We start from the raw sequence: 23,652 nt of genomic DNA, 5'->3' as shown, positions 1-23,652 counted from the left end.
TATATATATATATATATATATATATATAATGTATGTAAAATGTTCACAACTTGATTAATAAATGTTGTATACAAAATTTTGATTCATTCAAGTGGGATGTAAATGAAATTATTTAAAGATGGCAATTAATAAATAGCGATTCTGTCAGTCAAAATGATGTATAATATGGCCCCACAAGCTGATAAGATGCAAATATTTGGATTGTACTAGATAGTATACTATTGAGCAATACTGTACTGTATTTTAAATAATTTAGGTCAAAGTATAAATATCACATAATTATTAATACTAGATAGGGGCTTAGGGCAGAGTAAAGTTGTTTATTTTGTATAAGATCAATATCCAGATTTATTTTTGACTTACTGCTGGATAGTTTTGAATGATCTGGTCATAAATGCATTATTTGCCTTCTGTCTTTATTTAGATAATTTTCATTGTTATTCGAAATTATTATTATGGTAGATTAATAGATTTATTATTATATAATAATGAAATACTGTACTGTTCTGCATTTTCACTAGGTTCAAATATGAACAATATTTTTATATTAAGTAACAGTAGTAATTTTATTATTTTCAGGGGACATTTTTGTACAGTACTTTATCAGTCTTAGTACAAAAGTACTTGTTATTAAGGTACTATAGATATTTGTCTTGATTTATTGTACGAAAAGAAGGAATAATACAAATTGGAATTGGAATACAAATAATAACCAAACTGCAGACAGCGAGTCAGAAAATTAAAGCAGTTTTGGGGGTGAATGGTGTGCGAGTGAGGGCTTCGACCCTAGCAGCTGGAGGAGGTGAATGAGGTGGATTGTGTCGAGTCAGGGTGGCAACGGTCTGCAGTAATGTTGTCTGACGGGGTGCCCGTTCACTACCCGTTCAGCCATAGAGTGAGCATTGTGGCGGTAAAAACACCCAAGATATTGTTTGTCCTCATCTATTATTCGGCAGATTAATAATTACTTTTAAATTAACATATTCATTAAAAAAGAGTAAATGTTGTTGTCTGGTTTCAGTTAAACACAGGAGGGTGGGGGGGGGGGTAGATGCTCGGGTCCGAGCTTTTTCCGAATCCGGTTGACTACTGTTTGTCCCGTCTGTCCTCACGATTTGATATCTAATTTGAAGTACTCTAGTCTAGCCGTAAGCTTGCAAGCATAGACACACATACTGAGATAAGCTATCGAGACCGATAGCCTGTTAGTACAAGAAAGCGTACATATTGATTCGCTTATTCCACTAAATGCCAGGTTATTGTAGGTTGATACCTGAGGTAACACTGGGGATTTAGCGATTAAACTCGTACATAAATCACAACCATTGCCATCGACGCTAAACATAGGCTTAGTATAGAACAGAACAAATATTAAAAAACATGCTCTTACTTAAAAACTTTGGCTGGTAACCCAGTTTTTGTCAGGCTTGACGTACAAAAAAATAGACACACAAAAAAAGGGTTTCATTCTTGTTTGTTTTTTTGTTGCACGTTAGTGGATGACAGAGATTACATGTACTTTGATATACAAGCGCGTCTACAAGTTGTATACAACCTGCAAAGCTGTCAGGAAAGGTGTGTGACAGTTTGAATTCTTGGTAGCGGCAGTAAGATTACTGTCAAATAGTGGGTTAGATGTGCAAATGAGCTCGGGTAGGTATGTGTGTGTATGCTGATCGCTGGCCGGTTGTTCCGGGATTATCAGTATCCTGTTTAATATCAAGTGCACTTAACCTCGGGGTGAGACATTATTAGACTGTAGATCAGTGTTGGCATTAATGGAGATCGTCGAGTGCTTGTCTGATGTGTTGGTTGTGTACAAGCAACCATTGATATTATCTCTACGTGAAGTTTATCGGCTATTAGCATGTTAATTTCTGTAATATTTTGAAGTTTCCGCAATAATAACTATTGAAGAGACGTACATCATAAGGCAGATTTACATATAATTCTGAAATAAAGTTATTTTGAATTTTGAAGTATAATTGTAATATTTAGACTTAGCCTAAATTCTAATTAGCATATTTAGGCGAAACAAAATGTTTTGTTTTTATTTAAATAAATAAAAATAATTAAACTAATTAGTCCTAATATGCGGTGGAGAGTATGGAAACCCGTGTCTTGTTCAGTGTTTGAAACTTTAGCTCAGTATCTAAATCATTAGCTCTTCAGCAGTAAATGATAAAGGCATTTAGGCATGATGAGTGAGGTTGTATCTCAACACCCATAGAGGAAGATTGCACACATCACTTACCACCTTGCTACTGGCAAGTCGCAGATGAGGTCATTGGTGGCAACTTAGACTAAACCGTGTCTAAGTCAGGCATGCTAAGGCAAAGATATAAGAACGTAAGATTGAAGGTAACTGCAGTGAACGTAAGTGCAGAAGGCCTTTTGGCCCATACGAGGCAGCGCCTATTTATATCCATCTAATATGTTATATGTTTACATTGTGGCCAGGTGGTGATCAAATTGATGTGAATTGCATCACCTCACTGACGTAAGGGGTCGCAAGTGTCAACCCTTCGGAGGGTTGACACTGCAACCAGCCGTCAACCCTCCATTTGAGCGTCTACGGTTTAGCCAGCCCATCTATCTTTCCCCGCTTAGATTTTGAGTACAATCTGAAAGGAATAAAGTTACATACAGGAACATATAATAATCAGATACACGTCGAAATTAGTGACTTGTATTTAATTAAAATTAATTAAAACTAGTTAAACCATACGAGAATCTTATGAGTATCAGACGTACATTATTAATACACACGAGGATGTTAACATGTTTGCTTATGCAATCTAAAGGTAACCTTAGGAAAATCGAACTTATCCTTCGTGTATTATTTATAACAGACATCGCTGGCTCAGGGATATGAAAGGCTGGTATAATTTTCACTTCAGTAACAGGAGTTTCTTATATGCTCGTCCACATACTTCTCAAGGTGTTTGGTTTCTCAGTCTTAACTTATGTGTTTGTTCACACATTCACTGCTTCTTATGTGATGTAATATATATGGGGGCATTGTAGGTTCTTCCTTACCAGAATCTCAGCCTAGAGGCATGATAATATCCGAGGTTTAATAAACATGGAACGCGCGCGATATGGGAAGCGAGAACGGTATCTAAAAATTCCACAGCCTAGAGCCTGGGGCGTGACGTCACAGAGAAACAGGATGTAGTGGCGGAACCTGGGTGTGCTGGGCGAGGATTTGGCCAACCATTTGTTTACATCTGCGCAACCGGCGCTGCCAACACTGCCAAACTCCAGCCCATTTATCATCCCCTCTTTCATCTTTGTGCTGTATCTTGGGGGGTCTTATTTTGGTGAGGGCGATATCTAGTTGTGGCGATAAATGTGGGTATGAATGAACTTCAGAGTGCATGTCCTTGCCTGTGGTTCAACCAATCAATGAGCGTCGGCCTTGTAAGTCGTGCTTTGATTGGTTCAAAATTGACTGTGTAATGCAGCAATTATGCGTTACATAGATTACCGCAATTTGGTGTGTGATGCAACTATGACTTGAGCTTGTAAAAATACCTTAATCACATTCTGTGATTAAGGGCTGATTACACACTGGTTCCTGTAGCAGCTATCTTACTCTTGTCAAAGTAGGAGACGTAATATATATATATATATATATATATATATATATATATATATATATATATATATATATATATATATAAACTTTGAACTTTGGAAAATGAATTTTGGAGAGTTAATTTTTTTTAACTTCCCTCGACACTGAAGTAGAACATAAGAAATACAGTATTGAGCAGATTCGTGTTAGAATCATTAATCTTACCCTTTCGGTCATATTCATTATATATATATATATATATATATATATATATATATATATATATATATATATATATATATATATATATATAAAATATGTGTGTGTGTGTGTGTGTGTGTGTGTGTAAGCATGTCAGAATTGCATTTCACCTTTGTAAACGCACATTAATCATATTATAAGTAAAATAACGTACCTCGAACATTGTTTATGTGGAACAGATATAAATTAATGTATTTATGTATATTTGTTAGCATCATAAAAACCCTAGAATCACCTTATGTGGATGATTGCTTAATAGATCACTGGACAGTGTGTTATCTAACAGATCTCTAACCCTGTCCGTGGAGGACAAAAGGAAATGTATATATATGCTGGTTATCTGTATATATATACTGGTTATCTGTATATATATGCTGGTTATCTGTATATATATACTGGTTATCTGTATATATATGCTGGTTATCTGTATATATATGCTGGTTATCTGTATATATATATGCTGGTTATCTGTATATATATGCTGGTTATCACTGTAAATGTATGGCCACGTCTGTGGTAGAGAATATAATAATAATAATAATAATAATAATAATAATAATAACTTGTAGGGATTCATTGCTATTTCTTTAAAAATTAGATCACCGCAATTTGGTTAAATATTAGTGCCACTTTAATTTGGATGTCAAGGGTACCAGATGTTATTCCCGTCTTCGCATTGCTTGTAAAATATAGTGTTCTATAATTGTTGTATTCAAGAAAATCTAAAGTTAAACCATTCAAATATAGAGTGTTACAGATATAACTTGTGTTGGCTAAGGAATTATATAAGAAATATCACCATCTCCTGACTTTCGGGGATTGTTGTATTCAATTGTTTTGACATGATGAGTGATGGAAGAGGGCGGGCGGGGGGAGGGAGGGGGGTTGTGGGTGTTGCATTGCTTGACCTACTTCACATTGTCCCGGCCACAACCACTGACAACTATCTCTCATCGAAACTGAGGTTATCTTGAGGTTATCTTGAGATGATTTCGGGGCTTTTTAGTGTCCCCGCGGCCCGGTCTTCGACCAGGCCTCCACCCCCAGGAAGCAGCCCGTGACAGCTGACTAACACCCAGGTACCTATTTACTGCTAGGTAACAGGGGCATAGGGTGAAAGAAACCTATTATTTCTCGCCGGCGCCTGGGATCGAACCCAGGACCACAGGATCACAAGTCCAGCGTGCTGTCCGCTCGGCCGACCGGCTCCCTGATGCTGCATCGCTGAAATAGATCAGCAATAGTTACTTACGCTCAACTGCACGAGTGAAGACCGTTGTGGTCAATATGTGTTTGTTAGTGTTGGAATATTTTAGGCTAAAAATTACATTCTTGAGATGATTTATCTTGAGATGATTTCGGGGCTTAGCGTCCCCGCGGCCCTGTCCTCGACCAGGCCTCCCTTTTGTTACACATCCCCAGGAAGCAGCCCATAACAGCTGTCTAACTCCCAGGTACCTATTTACTGCTAGGTGAACAGGAGCATCAGGGTGAAAGAAACTCTGCCCATTTGTTTACGTCTCCACCGGGGATCGAACCCGGAACCTTTAACCTACGAATACCGAGCGCTGTCCACTCAGCCGTCAGGCCCACTCAGACATCAGGGAGATGTTGATATACACTCGGGTTATCACTCATGGGAAAAGATACATATTAGTAAACAGAGACAATGACTGTCACCACCAGGAGGCGGTCGGGAGCCGGTCGGCCGAGCGGACAGCACGCTGGACTTGTGATCCTGCGGTCCCGGGTTCGATCCCAGGCGCCGGCGAGAATGGGCAGAGTTTCTTTCACCCTATGCCCCTGTTACCTAGCAGTAAAATAGGTACCTGGGTGTTAGTCAGCTGTCACGGGCTGCTTCCTGGGGGTGGAGGCCTTGTCGAGGACCGTGCCGCGGGGACACTAAGCCCCGGAAGCACTTCAAGGTAACCTCAAGGTAACCAAGGTAGGTGGCAGACGGATGGCAGTGGAAGAAGTTAACAATATAGCAACGAACTCTGTGAAGTGAATGTTAACTTCAAAATATGTGAATTACTAGTACAGTATAAGCTAACAGTTTTGTGGAAATATCACTGTGCAACTCTAGAGGCAGTAGAGAGTCGTGCGAGATGTTCCTATGCACTCTCCTGGTTGTATTAGAGGGAATGTGCTACGCCTCATTCCCTCTAATACAACACCGCCACTACTTAGCAGTCAGTGGTGGCGTCTAGGAAAGGCTGGGACGAGGTACAATTAAAGATACTGTGCTAACAAGGCAATTGCTGTCAAGCTAGGAATGTATGAAGATTATAAATGGTCTTATAATGTTGTTACGATTATATACAAAATAAAGAAAGAGAAAATGTTTTCCTGACGATAATTTCACATTCCAGACGACGATTTGTTATTTTGAGAAATATGGTAGGCTAGAGGAGGGTAGAAATAGCCTAAGCTACTCTATCCCTTTGAGATGTATTTTCTTGTCTCGATAAACATACTTGAACTTGGTAGGCTAGACAGCAAAACATTTTTGCTTCTATATGATATGTTAGCATTGGCATGTAACAATTTTCATTCATTCATTTGCTGCTTTCATGGGGTAGGGAGGTATGAGTTCGGTAGAGAAAAAGGGAACTAATATATTAAAAAATAGATAGGAATCGAGATATTGACAATTTCCGCAGTATAGCATTTCTACCACCACGCTGACAGTCATGCACGGCAGCTCCTCACCGTTTTGTAAGACCAGCAGCCGGCCCTCGGGTTAGGCTCGTCCAACCCGTGTTCGATTCCAGACTCATTCAGCGGTTTTTACATGCTGCGTATTAAACATTTATATTTTTTTCAAATAAAAGCTAATATTAGTGCAAATGTAATGCATTGTATATTTAAAACTATCTTAGGTTCTGTTGACCAAGCCACACATTAGAAATTGAAGAGACGACGACGTTTCGGTCCGTCCTGGACCATTATCAAATCGATTGTGAGACTTGAGAATGGTCCAGGACGGACCGAAACGTCGTCGCCCCTTCACCTTCTAGTGTGTGGTCTGGTCAACATATCCCACATTGGGAAGAAACGAACGTTGTTTATTTGAACGTCCTCTTACAGAGCGGCTTTTAAATTCTGAATTGGCGCGCAATTCTATCTTTGAATGATACTATGCTGAGTTTGTTGTTGTTGCTGGCGATTAATTTTTATCTTACTGGGGGTTAGTATCGTGTTTTTGTATTTATATTTATGTATATGTAGGCATAATTTACTAGTTACCTTTCTCTAGAGGCTGGGAACACTTTACCTCCTGTTGACGCCTAGTGCCTGATACACGGGTATGTTATTTGTCTACTGCTCCCGTCAAGATGTCATACGACGAGTATTTCTTTGGAATTCACTTCACAATGCAAAACTTGTATTGTTATTAGGCTTCGAATCCTATTGTTATTTGGCTGTGTAGAGTCCTGGCGGCCTCTGGGAGCGAGCGATCTGTCAGATGTGGGTAATCCGTTTGCCATCTCTTTGTTACACACATATTCTCTTGACAGGTGATGATGTTTTGAACTGCACACACACACACGTGTTCGCTACAGCCTGTACTCAGGTGAGAATGTATCCCATCAGAATGAGTATACTTGTGCTGTGTAAACATGTAAATACTATTATATTATATATATCAAAGGTAGCAGTATTTCTTGTAGGCAAATATTATTGAATATGTCAAAAAGGGTGAGGTCAGTGATCATAGCACGAATCTTCTCTATTTTCCTCACTTGAGAAGGAAGTTGGGAAAATGAACTCTCCAAAGTTTATTTTGAGAGTTAATTTACAACTTAGAAGTAAAACTGTAAAAATGAACTTTTGTAGAGTTAATTTTTCAACTTCTCAAGTGAAGACAAATGTAATAAGAGAAGATTCGCCCTAGAATCATTGATCTTTTTCTGTTATTTCTGTCGTTTGTGCCGACATTGTAATTGGGAGCGTGGTTTGCCTGCAGGTCAGCGTTCAATTCCCGACCGTCCAAGTACCATTCCTTTCCGTCCCGTCCCATCCCTTCCCAATTTCGCCTCTTCTTTTGATAATTACTTATTTACCTCTTTCATTTCGGCAAGTAGTGCGATTGGTCATAAGTACTTGAAAGGGCGCAGAAATAAAGTTCCCACTAGCCATGACGATTTGATACCTGCTTGATGCCTCCTTGATGGGGTTCTGGGAGTTCTTCTACTCCCTAAGCCCTGCCCGAGGCCAGGCTTGACTTGTGACTTGCCTGAGTGGATGTAAGCAATGTAGAAATCATCTTATTGTAGCTCCATCAGAATGTAAGGGTCACATTCTCTCCAGACTGTGTTCACAGACTCATGAATATAATTCAGTCTTCGTGGTGTAGTGGTAAGACACTCGCCTGGCGTTCCGCGAGCGCTATATCATGGGTTCGTATCCTGGCCGGGGAGGATTTACTGGGCGCAAATCCTTAACTGTAGCCTCTGTTTAACGCAACAGTAAAATGTGTACTTGGATGAAAAAACGATTCTTCGCGGCAGGGGATCGTATTCCAGGGACCTGCCCGAAACGCTACGCGTACTAGTGGCTGTACAAGAATGTAAACAACTCTTGTATATATCTAAAAAAAAAAAAAAAATGCTGGGTTGTGCCTGTAGCAAGCAAGGAAAGCATTGCTTCAATATTTTGAGAAGTATTTGATAGTTGTTGCACAAGCTCCTGGTCCTTGTGGTCGGTGTAAGAGAGAGAGAGAGATGATAGCAATAGCCCACCATTTACGGGCTATTCATGCCCGTGCCACCTCTTCGGTGGCTTAATCTTTATCAATTAATCAAGATCCGCCATAGTGCTTTATGTGCTAATTTATGGGTCTTGATAGCTTTACCCTAAACTTTACCCTCCGATATGACTCCTACAATACAGTGATTGGTTCAGTCAAGACTGCAAAGCCCCGTTGAAGTTACCATTTTGAATTTGGGACATTTCTACACCTTACAAAACACATTTCTATTATATTACTGTAACCAGTTTAGAAGTTGAGAGTGCAATTGATCCAAAACTGGGGAAATCAATTAGCTTGACTGTGATCTTGAGTTCTGTCGCTGAGGCACCAACACCGACTCTCTAATCAGCCGGTCCTCCTAAGGTTCCCCAACGTCAAGAAACTGTCGTAGTAAATTGCCTTCTAACCTACCAGAGGAGCCAAAACAGAAAACGGGACAGTATGTCAATTTCGCCAGCCGTCTAGGACGACGATTTTAGGCCTTATACGTCAAAATGCCACGCTTTATTAGGCTGTTGTTGTTATAGATTCAGCTACTGGGAACAAGTGCCAAGTAGCACGGGCTATGGTGAGCCCGTAACTTACCTGGCACAGGAGCGGGGCAAGTTATTAGGAGGACGGGTTGCGGTAATAAGGACATTCATTATCAGTTGGGTGAGGCTACTGGACAAACATCCTGCCCGCTTGTCACACTTAGCGGGGGGGGGGGAGGGGGGGGGGAGACATAGCCTTAAGCTCCTCTCTCCTTTTGATATGTATCTAATTGTCTCAACGTACGAAATAAAAAGAATTTGTCTTGTGCTTCAGTTTTTGGCCCCTTCTGTACAAATTGGTGCCCAGTATATATATATATATATATATATATATATATATATATATATATATATATATATATATATATATATATATATATATATATATATATATATATATGCGAACAAGCCTGAATGGTCCCCAGGACAATATGCAACTGAAAACTCACACCCCAGAAGTGACTCGAACCCATACTCCCAGAAGCAACGCAACTGGTATGTACAAGACGCCTTAATCCACTTGACCATCACGACCGGACAAAATGAGGTTTATATATATATATATATATATATAAATATATGTGTTATATATATATATATATATATATATATATATATATATATATATATGTATATATATATATATAGATATAATAGTGAGTCAATCTCTCTATACTCATGGGGGGGGGTTGTATTCAGTAGGTTGATGATAGTGATTCAATGTCACTATACACATGGGGGGGGAGGGGGTTGTATTCAGTAGGTTGTTCAAGAGGAAGATGGCCTGGAGCGCAGTGTTGCAAGACGCTACCGCTCATACTGAGTGAGGCAGGAATACAGTAACATTATTCCAGACGTCTTAAAGACTAAGATTATTCCAGCCATAAACAACACTGTTCACAAAACCAATTTATGATCAATTACCTATTGAAGAGAGGGGAAGGCGGGCCATATGTGATGAAATACAGTACTGGTATGGTACTATGAAGGGGGGGGGGGAAGTGGGACTTAATTTTGCGTCGTAGTGGGTGATGGTGCTTTCCCCCTGGGGGATTAGGGGGGTGGGTACAAGGCCGACCACTCCCTCAGGGGGTGTGTAGTGGGGGTAAGGGAGGCTGGCCACTAGTGAAGCACCTGGCACGTGGGCCTCACTAATGCTGTGATTACATCTCGTTGACGGCAATGATGTGCCGTCCTCGATGACAAAGATGCTCATATAATCTTGCCAGCATTCTTAATGTTTAGTGCTTTACCGAGCTTTGATATCGGTCTATTTTTTGTAGTATCGATATTGGGCAAATTTAGATTAATACTTCCATATTTGTTTCCACTGTGGCCTATGGAGACAACTTGTACTCACCTATTTGTGCTTGCGGGGGTTGAGCTTTGGCTCTTTGGTCCCGCCTCTCAACCGTCAATCAACAGGTGTACAGATGCCTGAGCCTACTGGGCTCTATCATATCTTCATTTGAAACTGTGTATGGAGTCAGCCTCCACCACATCACTGCCTAATGCATTCCATCCGTTAACTACTCTGACACTGAAAAAGTTCCTTCTAACGTCTCACTCGTGTTAGTAAGAGTGTGACATTGTCCAAGCCAACAGGTGAAGACACCCACAAGCATGAGGGGACAACGATGATATCCGATGATATCACCCTAACACCACTGAACTTAGCCATAGACAGTGGGCCCATGCACTCTGCACCAGGCCCTGATTCCTGGTATTTAATATTCATCAAGGATGGTACAACACCACCATCACATGCCCATAACATTTTTGGAGACTGAGCCTAGATACAGGTCTTATCCCAGACATACTTAAAACAAGAGAGAGATAGCACCACTACATAAAGGATGAAATAAAGCAGAGGCAGTGTTGCAGGAAGGAGCGTCACCCTAGACCAGTGTTGCAGGAAGGAGCGTCACCCTAGACCAGTGTTGCAGGGAGGAGCGTCACCCTAGACCAGTGTTGCAGGGAGGAGCGTCACCCTAGACCAGTGTTGCAGGGAGGAGCGTCACCCTAGGCCAGTGTTGCAGGGAGGAGCGTCACCCTAGACCAGTGTTGCAGGGAGGAGCATCACCCTAGACCAGTGTTGCAGGGAGGAGCGTCACCCTAGACCAGTGTTGCAGGGAGGAGCGTCACCCTAGGCCAGTGTTGCAGGGAGGAGCGTCACCCTAGACCAGTGTTGCAGGGAGGAGTGTCACCCTAGACCAGTGTTGCAGGGAGGAGCGTCACCCTAGACCAGTGTTGCAGGGAGGAGCGTCACCCTAGACCAGTGTTGCAGGGAGGAGCATCACCCTAGACCAGTGTTGCAGGGAGGAGCGTCACCCTAGACCAGTGTTGCAGGGAGGAGCATCACCCTAGACCAGTGTTGCAGGGAGGAGCATCACCCTAGACCAGTGTTGCAGGGAGGAGCGTCACCCTAGACCAGTGTTGGAGGGAGGAGCGTCACCCTAGACCAGTGTTGGAGGGAGGAGCGTCACCCTAGACCAGTGTTGCAGAGAGGAGCAACACTGACCACCAGTGTACCATACAGCAACACTGGGGAGGAAGGAGTGTGTTCTGTCAGGCGCCAGAGTTTCCCCTTTAACAGTGGCCAGGATGCCCGCCTGACACCAACCTCTACTACCAACACTGGATCGATGCTCTCCTCTAGGTGGTCCAGCCCTCAGGCCAGTCCAGTACTGGCTGGCCCAGTACTGGGTGGTCCAGTACTGGCTGGTCCAGTACTGTGTGGTCCAGCCCTGAGGCCAGTCCAGTACTGGGTGGTTCAGCCCTGAGACCAGTCCAGTACTGGGCGGTTCAGCCCTGAGATCAGTCCAGTACTGGGTGGTTCAGCCCTCAGACCAGTCCAGTACTGGACTGGTCTGCGAGAGAATATTTTCAGAGCAGGTTAATGCCTCTTGCACCAATGTATCACTCCCAGGACCTGCAACAGTCATACAGCTGATGTATGCACTGCTGGCCTCCGGTTATACTGTGGCATACAGCCAGTTACAACTCTGAGGTCCAGGCCTCGATGGACCACTTCTTGAGTAGCGAACATTTCACACAAGATATGCCAGACTAATAATGGTACGTCTTAAAACACTTCTGCTCTCTAGGGTGGAGTATTCTTGTCCAATTGAAAGCTGAGGAAACTTGACCTGGAGAACTAGCCTTCTACTGCCTGATAATCCACTAATAAAACATCTAAATTATTGGGACTGTTTAAAATTATTAAATGTGCATTTTCTAGGGAGCAGGCGACAGATGTTCATAATAATTTACACTTGGGAAGTGTTAGGAGGGACTGGTTCCAAATCTGCGTACGGAAATAACATCATGAGAGGCCAGGAGGCATGGCAGGATGTGCAAATGGACACGTTAAAAAGCAGAGGTGCAATAGGTATGTCGAGAGAGAACGTATTAACGTCTATAACCAGGGCTTTTCGACGCACTTTCAACTACACATAAGAGGCATAACTGGCTGGCCACTCACGGTGTTCAAGAGAAACCCTTAAATCATATCTGATCAACTAGGCTGTGATTCATGTCAGATTGCTATCAGCGGCGTTTAACAGCCTGAAGACCATTCCACCAACCAGATGATCTGCCAGGGGCAGATTCACGAAGCAGTTACACAAGCACTTACGAACGTATACATCTTTCCTCAATCTTTGACGGCTTTGGTTACATTTATTAAACAGTTTACAAGCATGAAAACTTGCCAATCAACTGTTGTTATTGTTATAAACAGTCTCCTGGTGCTTCGGAGCTCATTAACTGGTTAATAATTATATACAAAGCCGCCAAAGATTGAGAAAAGATGTACAGGTTCGTAAGTACTTGCGTAACTGTTTTGTGAATCCCTGTGGTCAACCGCATGGACTTTGATTAGCGGAATCAACACAAGGTAAGGAAGGAAGAGAGAGAGAGAAAGAGAGAGAGAAAGAGAGAGAGAAAGAAAGAGAGAAAGAAAGAGAGAGAAAGAAAGAGAGAGAAAGAAAGAGAAGGAAGAGAGAGAAAGAAAGAGAAAGAAAGAAAGAGAAAGAAAGAGAGAGAAAGAAAGAGAAAGAAAGAGAGAAAGAAAGAAAGAGAGAGAAAGAAAGAAAAAGAAAGAGAGAGAGAGAGAGAGAGAGAGAGAGAGAGCGAGAGAGAGAGAGAGAGAGAGAGAGAGAGAGAGAGAGAGAGAGAGAGAGAGAGAGAGAGAGAGAGAGAGAGAGAGTGATAAAGGGTGGATTAGGGAGAGAGCAAGGCTGCTAAAAGGCCGCTCCACGCTCCCGGAATCCCAGACGGAACCCGCCAGTATTACCCGCCCCGCCCCGACACCTTGCCAGCTGGCCTCCACTACCGCCCTCCTCCTGCAGGCTCTTGCTCGCTTGTTTTCTAACCCCTCACACGCGCACACGAGATCAAACGACTTGTGACTCCTGGTAGCAGGCCGAGAGCTCGTCCTTCCCTCCTCCTCCTTCCCGTAGCTCGTGGTAAACCTTACCCAAGAGTTTTCCAGGGAACACGACCCGCTGAGTGGTTTACAACCAGGTACCCCAGTCACTGCTGGGCGAACAGAGGCGAATAGTCAAGGGCTGAAGCTTAGTCAATCCTCCCAGGCCAGGACTTGAACCCTAATCAATCACTCGAGTGTGTTCCATCACTCGTCTCCCCTGTCTACCATCTTCATCTCCCCGTCTACCCTGTGTCTACCCCTTGCATCTCCTCTGTCTACCCTTTCATTTCTACCGTCTACCCCTTCATCTCCCCTCGACGTTTGCGCGACTGATAAAGAATTATGAGAAAGTCGTGCCGCAAAAAAGATCAAATTTTAACTGTAATAGTTTGTGCTTTATAAACAAACATTGTATAATATTTTCCTAAAACTATATTTATTAATAACTCTGATGATTTGATCAGGGGCTCCAGTCGGCACGCCTTCTCATTTAAAATAGAAGAAATTACATCAATTAATATAATTAATATACCTTTTTTAAAAGGAAATATTATGTGAACTTGAAGATGGAGTGAGAGTTAAGATACCATTTACCCTTGTGTATGAAAAACCTGTACAATAAGTTCCGTGTTTCACGATGTTAACCGAACACCGGAAACACACACACACACACACACACACACACACACACACACACACACACACACACACACACACACACTATATATATATATATATATATATATATATATATATATATATATATATTATATATATATATATGTATATATAGGGTGACGCTCCTCCCTGTAACACTGGTCAAGGGTGAGGCTCCTCCCTGCAACACTGGTCAAGGGTGAGGCTCCTCCCTGCAACACTGGTCAAGGGTGAGGCTCCTCCCTGCAACACTGGTCAAGGGTGAGGCTCCTCCCTGCAACACTGGTCAAGGGTGAGGCTCCTCCCTGCAACACTGGTCTAGGGTGACGCTCCTCCCTGCAACACTGGTCTAGGGTGACGCTCCTCCCTGCAACACTGGTCTAGGGTGACGCTCCTCCCTGCAACACTGGTCTAGGGTGACGCTCCTCCCTGTAACACTGGTCTAGGGTGACGCTCCTCCCTGCAACACTGGTCAAGGGTGAGGCTCCTCCCTGCAACACTGGTCAAGGGTGAGGCTCCTCCCTGTAACACTGGTCAAGGGTGAGGCTCCTCCCTGTAACACTGGTCAAGGGTGAGGCTCCTCCCTGTAACACTGGTCAAGGGTGAGGCTCCTCCCTGTAACACTGGTCAAGGGTGAGGCTCCTCCCTGTAACACTGGTCAAGGGTGAGGCTCCTCCCTGTAACACTGGTCAAGGGTGAGGCTCCTCCCTGTAACACTGGTCAAGGGTGAGGCTCCTCCCTGTAACACTGGTCAAGGGTGAGGCTCCTCCCTGCAACACTGGTCAAGGGTGAGGCTCCTCCCTGTAACACTGGTCAAGGGTGAGGCTCCTCCCTGCAACACTGGTCAAGGGTGAGGCTCCTCCCTGTAACACTGGTCAAGGGTGAGGCTCCTCCCTGCAACACTGGTCAAGGGTGAGGCTCCTCCCTGTAACACTGGTCAAGGGTGACGCTCCTCCCTGCAACACTGGTCAAGGGTGAGGCTCCTCCCTGCAACACTGGTCTAGGGTGACGCTCCTCCCTGTAACACTGGTCTAGGGTGACGCTCCTCCCTGCAACACTGGTCTAGGGTGACGCTCCTCCCTGCAACACTGGTCTAGGGTGACGCTCCTCCCTGCAACACTGGTCTAGGGTGACGCTCCTCCCTGTAACACTGGTCTAGGGTGACGCTCCTCCCTGCAACACTGGTCTAGGGTGACGCTCCTCCCTGTAACACTGGTCTAGGGTGACGCTCCTCCCTGCAACACTGGTCTAGGGTGACGCTCCTCCCTGTAACACTGGGGGGTCAGTGTGACGCCTCACCCCTGCTGCTGCTGCTGCTCTACCTCCCATAACAACAGAGAGCGAGTGGGCACAATCCCCGAGCAGTTGCATAGTTTAAAGTCCATCGGAGGCTTGAATGGAGTAGTCAAGCCAAGTCGCCATCAGCGTATTTAATTAATAAATTTACATATTAATTCAAATCCGTCCAACATTTGTTCTTAATTAAGGGGAGAGGTGGAGATTGGCTGTGCACTTGCGTTTCTCAAGTGTCTTGTTACTCTCTGGGAAATACCAGAGGTGTTTACAAGCTGGCTGTTTACAGTGGGCCGTATTTACAGTGGACCGTGTTTACAGTGGATCGTGTTTACAGTGGACCGTGGGTTGTGTAGGGGGCTGGCACTGATATGAATGACTTGCCGAAGGTCAAGTGTATCTGATCCTTCCTAGTCTAAGTTTGGCAGCACTTGTATCGCTTAGGGGGAGTCATTTGGCCGTTCTTGACCCTTTGGAGAGATGGTGGTTCACGGCCCTTGACCCCGTGTCCGTGTGCGGTGTGAGGAGGTGGCTGACCTACCTCCTCCTCCAGTCCAGGACCATGTATGCCTTCCTCCTCCTCTAAGTCACCACTCTCCTCTCACACACAACCTCTGGTGGTGCTACTGGTGCTCGGCGTGTAGACTGAGTGAGAGTGGTGCTGGGGGGTGTTGTTGTTATAGATTCAGCTACTCAGAATAAAAGTTACAAGTAGCACGGGCTATGGTGAGCCCGTAGTGGACTTACCTGGCACAGGAGCGGGGCAAGTAGCACGGGCTATGGTGAGCCCGTAGTGGACTTACCTGGCACAGGAGCGGGGCTGTGGGTCGTCGGCGCCCACCTATACGTTGCTCTGGACTCTTGTAACCTTTGGTCAAAGGCGTCCATTTTAATGACTGCCACAGGGGGGAGGGGGTACAAATTGAAATAATTGTTGCGTGTCTTTCCTTTAATTCGCACGCAGACGCACGCAGTCGCACGCAGACGCACGCAGTCGCACGCAGACGCACGCAGTCGCACGCATAAAAGCACCGAGCAACAAGTCAACTCAAATAGGAAATCTATCTGGACATAACTAACCACAGAGTAGAGAACTTCTTATATTCTGTAACAAATGTTCACTCAACCAGCAGATATCAGAGAAAACTAGGAACGAAAATATTCTAGATCTGATCTTCACAAACAATGAAGACATAAACAGGGACATTACGATCTCAGACACCACATACTCAGATCACAAGTTCATTGTAGTGTAAACATTAACACTCAGAATAGACCTAAAACAATGATCAAGCGAGAGGGGTTATTCAGTAAGTTCATTTTCTAATAATACAAGAATAGACTGGGAGAAAATAAACAAGGAACTTACAACCATTCAATGGGGGAAATTGTTCTAAGTAGTACAAATCCCCACACAAGAAATAGAACAACTAACTTCCGAACCATATAAAGTCTATCCGAAACATGTTCCTCTGTTGACCAGACCACACACTAGAAGGTGAAGGGACGACGACGTTTCGGTCCGTCCTCAAGAATCGACTTGAGAATGGTCCAGGACGGACCGAAACGTCGTCGTCCCTTCACCTTCTAGTGTGTGGTCTGGTCAATATACTTCAACCACGTTATTGTGACTCATCGCCTGCATGTTCCTTTGCGGAAAGCCAGAAAGAGGTCCAATTTAGGTCTCAAAATATACACAAAAAAAGATAAGTTGTGATTTGATGTGAGTGTAGCTTGAGGAGCAGCGTTATCGACCCGTGTGAGCTGTGACACAACTCTAGATATGGAACAGTTTGTGCAAGCTTCGGATACTATGATACAGCACTTTCCGGCTATATCATACCATTCTAGGGTTCAGACACCACAGGTGTACTCACCGATCCACTCCAAGGTGTATAATGTAGGTGTATTATGCAGCTAAGTAAACTTCAATGGTTTACAGATAAAAAGGCGGTAAGAATGCACGTTTAAATCACTCATCCTGACTCTGGGATATCAGGAGTGACGCAACACATACTATTAAGCCTGGGCCTCGAGAGAGGGTGGAGTTACCGTACTCAAGCGTAAGTCTCAGGCACTCACTCGCCGCACGCAAGGAAGTGCCCGCACGCGCGGGCCGCACTGCGGCAAGCGTCGGGAGCGGCTCCTTAACGCTGGTCTGAAGAGCACGAGATTCATATATTACCTCGCCAGGAATATAGGTCACATCCTTGTCAACGGTCTGGATCAATTGTGGTGGGTGGCCACGGGCGGGGGTCGGCGGTGGGCTGGGGTCGGGGGGTGGGGGTAAGGTGAGGGGTCACGTACGGGCGGTGTGGGGGGGGGGGACATGAGAGAGAGAGGGAAGGGGGAGGGACATGAGAGAGAGAGGGAAGGGGGGGGACATGAGAGAGAGATGGAAGGGGGGGACATGAGAGAGAGAGGGAAGGGGGGGACATGAGAGAGAGAGGGAAGGGGGGAACATGAGAGGGGAGGGGGGGGGACATGAGAGAGAGAGGGGGAAGAGGGGGGGAGTGGGACATAATCGCCACGTTATATATTCAAGGACGTCGCTTGAGCGTCCGGGTCATGTCAATATGTTGCCAGGGCAAATATAAATATACATTCATATATAATTGTAAAACAAAAAATAGCGTTTACAGGCAATAATCTACATCTTGGTGTCCCTTGGCAAGCGCTCCTCCTGAGGCTCCCCAACGTCAAGAAAGTGGCGTACTAAAATGCCCTTATCCTAAAATTCCAGAGGACCCAAAACAGAAAACGGGACAGTACGTCAATTTCGCCAGCCGCTTCCATTTTTTAGCACGATAGTTTTTGGCCTTGGGTATAGGATACGTCAAAATGCGACGCTCTGTTAGGACGGGTTGGGATGTGAAGCACAACACTATTGAGTGTTCTGCATTCTTCATAGGATGAAGGATAGATGGCTGGAAAGAAAGATTGATAGATAGATGGATAGATATATGGTTAAATGGACATGTTGATGGATAGATGTATCATCTGTTAATCTTCTTGTTTGAGGAGCTCTTCACTTGAGACATTTAAGCAAGTCCCAGCTGTGTCTGGGTACAAGTGACAAGATGAACAACCCATCGGGTTTTCTTCCTATTGGGGAGTGTTGTACATGCTGCTATGGCGGTGTGTCCACTCACAGGATGAATGGCGCTGCCCTGTAAACTCGCCCCTCGGGTCAAAATTAAAAAATTAAAAAAATTGGATAGATGTATAGGATGGATAGGTTTCTCAGGCCACAATAAAGGATTGTGGCTTTAGAAAGCTTGGAAGAATTGTCTATTTTATGCGAGTACGGACAAATTATCGACAGCAGGAAATTTCTGTCAAATTTTCCGAGATCGGAGAATAATTGGGCATATTTCTATATGATTTTTTTGGTTTCAAAAGTTTATTTTTAAAATATTTACCTGTGTAGCTTGCGAGCAGTGCCAAAAATCGTCGTGGGGCTCTAAATGTGGCCCAAACATGCTGTTTCCTTTTGAATTCTAGCGACCCCGACCAACCTATGTTCATCCCGAACCCCAGACCATTCCCCTCTGCCAATTAGGGTTGAGCCTACCCCTCAAGCGTATGTCCAAAACGGTAAGATTTACCACTTGCATGCAGCTATTAAAGTGATCAAATGCTGACCCACACACTAAGGATGTGACGATACAAGATGGTCCCACTAAGGGTGTGACGATACAAGATGGTCCCACTAAGGATGTGACGATACAAGATGGTCCCACTAAGGATGTGACGATACAAGATGGTCCCACTAAGGATGTGACGATACAAGATGGTCCCACTAAGGATGTGACGATACAAGATGGTCCCACTAAGGATGTGACGATACAAGATGGTCCCACTAAGGATGTGACGATACAAGATGGTCCCACTAAGGATGTGACGATACAAGATGGTCCCACTAAGGATGTGACGATACAAGATGGTCCCACTAAGGATGTGACGATACAAGATGGTCCCACTAAGGATGTGACGATACAAGATGGTCCCACTAAGGATGTGACGATACAAGATGGTCCCACTAAGGATGTGACGATACAAGATGGTCCCACTAAGGATGTGACGATACAAGATGGTCCCACTAAGGGTGTGACGATACAAGATGGTCCCACTAAGGGTGTGACGATACAAGATGGTCCCACTAAGGGTGTGACGATACAAGATGGTCCCACTAAGGGTGTGACGATACAAGATGGTCCCACTAAGGGTGTGACGATACAAGATGGTCCCACTAAGGGATGCTGGTACACAGACTGTGTGACGTCAAGCGGGAGCACCGCTCTCCATAACCTGGCTATATATGTATTAACACCTCATGACCCGGAGCTAGTTATCACAAGATATCAGTATGCTGTGCGGTGTCTAGGGTCCGGCTATCCTGTGCTGGGCCTCAGGTTTCAGGGCAGTAGTAGGAGAACTCGTGAAACCCTCTCCAGGTATGTTCCAGGTATACGCCCGCAGCATGGGAGCGTCTTGTGTTGTGTCAGGTTAGACTGGTAAATAATATGATTGTGATTGATTGTTGCTGCCGGAGGCAACTGCACAACAAACTCGACAACCGGAGTTTATTGTGCACCCCATACTCATCCTGTGAGCGGTAGCGCAAAAAGCATTACAGAGGGATATATATATTATGAGGTGACACGAGTCCTGTGTTGTCAGAGACTGACGTCGAGGATAGCTATTTCTCGAGCTGGGATTTTGTTCGTTGTGACAACTATGTCTATTTTGGCATTCACATTTGGCCATTTCAACTGATGTGTGGTAACTAGAAAATTGTCTAGCCTTAGAACCCAACACTTGATACCATCAAGCTTTTTCTCTAACAGTTATTTATTAATTGTAAAAGCCTGTCTAAGTTGTCTTGTAATTTTGTTTTTTTATTTAATAAAATTTGTTTGTAATCTAATCTGAGAGCTTCGGCTCTTTGGTCCCGCCTCTCAACTGTCAATCAACTGGTGTACCTACAATCAACCTGAGCCTACTGGGCTCTATCATATCTACATTTGAAACTGTGTATGGAGTCAGCCTCCACCACATCACTGCCTAATGCATTCCACCTGTTAACTACTCTGACACTGAAAAAGTTCTTTCTAACGTCCCTGTGGCTCATTTGGGTACTCAATTTCCACCTGTGCCCCCTTGTTCGCGTACCACCCGTGTTAAATGATCCATCCTTGTCTACCCCTGTCAATTCCCCTGAGAATTTTATATATTATGAACATGTCTCCCCGAACTCCCCCCCCGATGTGGGAGGGGAGGAGTGGTGGGGGTGGGTGGGGGAACCTGGCTGCCGTGAGTGGAGTTCTGCGCCGTAGGTGAATGAATGAAAGGGATCCCGCCAGTCATGATACTGGGAGCGTTTGTTTGTAAACTCTCCCACCTGCCGGGTGCTGGCCCCCGGGTCGGGTTTCTCCTTCCTGGCGACGGCCCTCGCTTGCTGGCTCACGCCTCCTGCAGCGCCGCCTGCGGTGTGCCCCACTGTACCTATGACGGAGTCCTGTAGGCAAGAATGAACATTGGTGGTGAGTGATTGATGAAGATTAAGCCACCCAAAAGGTGGCACAGGCATGAATAGCCCGTAAGTGGTGGCCCTTTTGTGTCATTACCAGTATCAAGAGCTGATACTGGAGATCTGTGGAGGTACGACTGCACCCTGCGTGACGGGATATGTCTCCCGTGGTGGTGTGTGTGTGTGTGCATGGGGGCTAGGGAGAGGTGGGGGGCTGGGAGGAGAGGGACAGGAAGGGGTCGTGTTCAACCCCTAGCCCCCCAACGCCTAGCCTCGTGTCATTGTTGTTCGGTGGCTGCTCAACCCCTCTACGCCGATCTGGGCGGTGGGCTGCCCTGGGGATGGGGGGAGCTTGAGGGGATGGGGTTGGGGCGGGGGGTCTGGGTGGGGTATTATAAAAGATGGGGTGGTGTGGGGAGGAGCAGCAGGAGGAGGAGGAGGGGCTCGACCTTGAGGTTGTGGCTCTTGGTTCCTTGGGTCTCTTCTTAACATTGTGTGGTGTCGCAGCATACACCTTTGTCCAGAAGTTTTTTTTTGTTTTGCCTCGAAAGACCAGTAGTTTGAAAGGACAAGAAAGACCTATATGGCAGCGTCACTCATCCTGTGAGTGAACGTGCATATCGCTGTAGCAGCGTCACTCATCCTGTGAGTGAACGTACATATCGCTGTAGCAGCGTCACTCATCCTGTGAGTGAACGTACACATCGCTGTAGCAGCGTCACTCATCCTGTGAGTGAACGTACACATCGCTGTAGCAGCGTCACTCATCCTGTGAGTTGAAATTGAAATTGAATCCTGTGAGTGGACACGCCGTTATAACAGCATGCTCAACGCCCCCCCCCCCCAACAGGAAGATAACCTACTGGGTTGTTCATCCTGTCACTTGTACCCAGACACAGCTGGGATGGAACACAGTATGAAGCAAGGAGATTCACACTCACACAAAATCTTCCTCCAGCTTAGGTCATCTTGCTGGTGCAATGTGGAGGAATTATTTTTTTGTTAAAAAGTGCCTTTTCTAATTCAATGTGTGGAATTGTTATCCCAATATTGTTAATGTCTTAGACGGCCACAGGTAATGTGGTGGAGACCAAGCATGGCCTTAGTCCCGCCTTTTCACCCTTTGGTCAGTATGTTGACTGATTTTCATTCCTATTTTTCGTTGGGGGGGGGGGAACCTTCGACAAGCCGCTGGCTTGTGCTCCTGAAGTCCCAACTCCGCTGCTCAGCTGTCACTTCCATCACCTGTCTCCACCTATACTTGTGAGTGATTCCAATACTCACTACTACAGGATGAACAACCTAGCCAGCTTGTTCTACATCGGTGGGTGTTATACATGCTGTTCTAAGCACATGTTCATTCGCACCATCTTCTATCTTGAGGTTATCTTGAGATGATTTCGGGGCTTTTTTAGTGTCCCCGCGGCCCGGTCCTCGACCAGGCCTCCACCCCCAGGAAGCAGCCCGTGACAGCTGGCTAACACCCAGGTACCTATTTTACTGCTAGGTAACAGGGGCATATGGTGAAAGAAACTCTGCCCATTGTTTCTCGCCGGCGCCTGGGATCGAACCCAGGGCCACACGATCACAAGTCCAGCGTGCTGTCCGCTCGGCCGACCGGCTCACCATAAGTGACGCTGCACAATATAATCCACAATTGGGCAGCTTTTAAGTTTACAGATTCTCTCCGCTAAATATCTAATTTTCGCATTTCCATGGAGATTTGTATCCGAGACGAATTGTTGCTATTACTGATTCCCTTTGCGGCCTTTAGGAGCCGGTCGGCCGAGCGGACAGCACACTGGACTTGTGATCCTGTGGTCCTGGGTTCGATCCCAGGCGCCGGCGAGAAACAATGGGCAGAGTTTCTTTCACCCTATGCCCCTGTTACCTAGCAGTAAAATAGGTACCTGGGTGTTAGTCAGCTGTCACGGGCTGCTTCCTGGGGGTGGAGGCCTGGTCGAGGACCTGGCCGCGGGGACACTAAAGCCCCGAAATCATCTCAAGATAACCTGAAGATAACCTCCTCAGTTATCTTGTCACGGTAATGTTGCCTGATCATACCTCTAATTTGTAGAAGAGTTTTGGGTATGAAGTATTCAATATATTTTCACCAATTGGCCAAACATAAGGAGGACCCCACAGAACATGACCAGCCCTCGCTGGTGGCTTATTTTGATGGTTTATTGTGCACCCCATACTCATCCTGCACGTGCGTGTGTTTGTGTGTGCGTGTGTGTGTGGCGTGATGTTGTTGTTTTAGATTCAGCTACTCAGAACAAAAGTTGCAAGTAGCACGGGCTATGGTGAGCCCGTAGTGGACTTACCTGGCACAGGAGCGGAGCTGTGTATGTGTGTGTGTGGCGTGAAACAAGACAAAGAGATATAGGGGTGGGTCGGAGTGAGGTTGAGTTACGCAAGAGAGATGGAGGGGGAGCGAAAGGGGGAGGGGGGAAGGGAGGGGGGGGGAGTCAGGGTGTTGTGGTACCTGTGTGGTACCTGTGTGGTACCTGTGTGGTACCTGTGTGGTACCTGTGGTACCTGTGTGGTGAGGTACACGATGCTTGGTGGCCCGCGTCCCCAGGCCCACCTCCGTCCCACCAGCCC

At 45.3% G+C, this 23,652-nt stretch overlaps 1 protein-coding gene across 1 annotated transcript in view; it reads left to right on the top strand.

Moving 5' to 3' along the window:
• The window catches only part of LOC123759354 (probable ribonuclease ZC3H12C), a 177,284-nt gene that overhangs the window by 750 nt on the left and 152,882 nt on the right, over positions 1-23,652 (top strand). The window lies entirely within an intron of this gene.

The sequence above is a fragment of the Procambarus clarkii genome, chromosome 32, assembly GCF_040958095.1.
Source record: "Procambarus clarkii isolate CNS0578487 chromosome 32, FALCON_Pclarkii_2.0, whole genome shotgun sequence".
Lineage (NCBI taxonomy): Eukaryota > Metazoa > Arthropoda > Malacostraca > Decapoda > Cambaridae > Procambarus > Procambarus clarkii.
The sequence above is the reverse complement of the archived record's forward strand: the minus strand, read 5'-3'. Positions and strand labels throughout refer to the sequence as shown.